At 36.8% G+C, this 3,756-nt stretch overlaps 2 protein-coding genes across 3 annotated transcripts in view; both read left to right on the forward strand.

The window, feature by feature from the left end:
• The window catches only part of LOC136025206 (uncharacterized), a 248,249-nt gene that overhangs the window by 198,111 nt on the left and 46,382 nt on the right, over positions 1-3,756 (forward strand). The gene's annotated exons all lie outside the window — the stretch shown is intronic.
• The window catches only part of LOC136025205 (uncharacterized), a 222,393-nt gene that overhangs the window by 98,278 nt on the left and 120,359 nt on the right, over positions 1-3,756 (forward strand). The gene's annotated exons all lie outside the window — the stretch shown is intronic.

The following is a 3,756-nucleotide window of genomic DNA, read 5'->3' on the forward strand; positions in this document are numbered from 1 at the left end:
AATATTCCGCCCATTTCTCTTTAGCCTTTTCCTTATCACTGAATATGGCCCCGTTCCTATTTTTAACAGGGACAAGTCCTTCTCAATTTATTAACATACCAGTGCAAAATTTTACTATTATGCCATCTAGCTGCATCTTCCAAATCTTCGACAATTTTATCCATGGCCTCCACTTCGCAACACCTTAGTTCATATTTCACTAATTTAAGTAGCTGCATTCCTAGCTTTCACCATCAGCAAATTTACAAAATATTCTCCTAAAATTATTCCATCCATCTTCTACATTGTCAAATTTTAAGCTTTCCAGTTTGGCATTCAACTGTTCTTGTAAAGTTTCTCTCAAATACTCATCCTGAAGTCTACCAATGTCGAATCTTTCCGGAAAATAGTTACCCTTCCTAAATTTCTGCTTTAAATTAACCCTTGACACTACTAGATGGTGATCTTTACTTTTGACATCAATAACAACACTCCTATGCACCCTAGTATCTTGTATCGATCCTGCCAGTCTTTGATTTACAATAATATAATCAATAAAGTCTGCTGTCTTACCATCATGTAAATACCTTTTTAAATTACGAGTCATTTTATGACCAAATAATATATTGGTTATAACTAGATTGTTAAGCCTCAAAACTGCAGCAGTCTGTAACCATTACTGTTTTCTTTCCCTACGCCAAATTTACCTAGGCTAGGATACTGTTCTGTTTCTAGGAACTGTTCTTAGGAACTGTTCTATTTCTACTGAGGTGGGTCTTAGACTCTCCTTATGGAAACACCATATTTCTGCCAGGTACCCTGTCTATTTGTTCCTGTAGCTGTAAGTAAAATTCATCTGAGTCACCCCTATTTCCGTCAGTCCCTTCTACAGTTAATGAATATCTCCGTCAGTATTATAAATAGTAGGCTTTTTGATGGACAAAAGGTCAATGAAAAAGGAAAAAATTACTATACTGACCAAGGTCACAGAAAACATTATATTTCTTAGAATGAATACATTTCCGACTTTAAACTTGATAATATGAAAAAAAACTTCGTTTTCTTAAAGAGTTAAAGAGGCTGCGTCCCAAAGTCGAACCTTAAAACGTACAGGAATTAGAAGAGGCAGTTGGGGGGCTGCCGCCCCCCAAACCCCCAGCTTTTAAAGACTCTTTTGTACAGGTTTTTTGTTTTTTTGCTAACCCCCCGCTCTTGGCTTGGGAAAGGTCCTCTTTTAATTAACAAAACATTGAAATGAATGAATAATGGAATAACTTCGAAAAATGTTAAACACAAGAGGACAGGAGAACCATTGCGCCGAAACTAGTAATTAGTAACAATGAAGTCCCCCCACAAAAAAAACCTGTACAAAAGAGTCTTTAAAAGCTGGGGGTTTGGGGGGCGGCAGCCCCCCAACTGCCTCTTCTCATTCCTGTACGTTGTAAGGTTCGACTTTGGGACGCAGCCTCTTTAACTCTTTAAGAAAACGAAGTTTTTTTCATATTATTTCTGTACGTTTTTCTACAAGCCATGGTGGATGTAATTTAATAATTCCTGTACTGCTCGTACAGGAATTAGGAGAGGAAACCCCCCCCCCCCGCTTTTAAATCATTGTATAAAATAGAAAAAAAATAGATAGAATGACCGAAATGTTTCTTTTGCTCATAAGAAGCTAATATTCTGTTATCTCTCAAATGATAAGCTGTCCAGGTGTTATCAAAATTTTTTTGATGTTGTGAAAAAAACCGCCCGTAAGGGACTTGAACCCTTGACCCGAGGATTAAAAGTCTCACGCTCTACCAACTGAGCTAATAACTTGCATGTGTGTAAATATAACTTCTCAATAGCTTTTAAAAATTTCAAATTAACATGGGCTCTTATGGAGAGAAATCCGTTAATTAAATAGCTAATGGGTGGTTTCTGGAAAACAGGGAAGGAGTTATCGGATCAAGCTGAAATTTCGCGGATAAGCTCCTGGGCCGTAGGGGACCTTAACTTGTGAATTTCAGCCCGATCGGACAACGTTAAAAGGGGTGGGGGGGTTGGAGGGTCGAAACTTTCGGGGGGTTAAGATTTTCCTACGAAAATTTCATGGGCACTTACTCGGAGAATTCCGCATCGAATGAGTCTTCGTACACCCAGATCCGATGTCGGATGTGACCTGTAGGCGTCTAGGAAAAAAAAGTACATGAATTTTAAGTGGCTATGCGTGGTTTCTGGAAAACAGGGAAGGAGTTATCGGATCAAGCTGAAATTTCGCGGATAAGCTCCTGGGCCCTAGGGAACCTTAACTTGTGAATTTCAGCCCGATCGGACAACGTTAAAGGGGGGCTTGGGTTGACAGGTCGAAACTTTCGGCCAGATTTTCCCCATGAAGAAAAAGTTGGAGGGGGATGAAATTTTGCAGGTTTCTTAGTTGGAGCTCGGGCTACGAAATGCATCCCTCCCCATCCGTCTGCGACCACTGGAACCGAAGATCGCTTAACATTGTCGTGTGTCGCCTCTTTATAGAGGCACGAGTGTGCCTCCTTGATTTTACTATTTTAAGAGGACACTATTTCTTAGCAATGGTTTCCTTCTGATTCTATTTGATTTGACAGTATAGAAAATTGATTAATAAACAGAACTTTTAAAACAAACATGTCAATGCTTGTTTTCATGAAGCGATGGTTATGTCAAAATTCGCGACGCGATCTGTTTAGTTTGTTGGAGTAATAATTTGAACTGTTAAAAGAATAAATGATCAAAAAATTGCTTTTATACATTTGGAAGAAGTATATTTAAAAGAAGAAAGTATTAACGAAAATTTACCGCATATCAAACTTATAAAAAACTCGACTTATTGTCTAAAACATAATCATTTGTAAAAGAAACATTCCAGGAAATTTGAGTAATTTTTGGTTTTAGCGCAATAATACTAAAATAAAAACCGTTTAAAATATATTTTGTTTTTAGTATAGGACAAATTTCGCTAGAATATTTGAAGGATTTTCATTTGTTGTCATTTCTTTCCTTTTAATTTCGATAGTCTTTCATTTCAATTTCTATTCACTACATTACGTCTTTTCATCACGATTTTTATTCATTCATAATAATCGTGGTACTTATCTGTTATAGCTTCTATGTATATAGAAGTTAACTATAGTGTGTTTCTCTGACACTCATTCCTAATAAAATATCACAAAATATGATGAAAATACAATACTTCATCAATAAAATTATGGAAACTATAGAAGAAACTTATAGAATGCAGGCCGCCCAGAACGCACTGGTGTCACTAAGAACAGCCATAGACGACGATTCGTAAACCCACAAATAAATGAAATCTATTGCAGTAACAAATGGCATTCTACCTTGAGGTAACGACGTATTGACACACAAACCGTACAGTTTCTGAAATGCCCAACTTGCACAACTCCAACGAGGATTTTTATCGAAAGAGTACAAAGTCATGTTGTGTCCATTCACGCACTGTTTCGCTTTGGGCAACAGTCCCTTTTCATGGAAAAAAGTAATTACCTCTTTTTCAGTCTTTGGGAAATCCAAAATTCTCATTTTAACATCCATGGTCAGACACTATTCTCTATCAATAGAGATCACAAACTAAATGAAAACCGGTTCTACTAAGTTGGAATTATCGACAGTTTTAGGTATTTATATGGCTCTTTAGTTTTACATGGCTAAACCATGATCTGCACCATCTTTAAAAAAAAATATGTTTTAAGATCACTGAATGATTAACTGGATTTACACTTTAATGCAGAAAATTGATTTGCT

The sequence above is a fragment of the Artemia franciscana genome, chromosome 3 (genome assembly GCF_032884065.1).
Source record: "Artemia franciscana chromosome 3, ASM3288406v1, whole genome shotgun sequence".
Classification (NCBI taxonomy): domain Eukaryota; kingdom Metazoa; phylum Arthropoda; class Branchiopoda; order Anostraca; family Artemiidae; genus Artemia; species Artemia franciscana.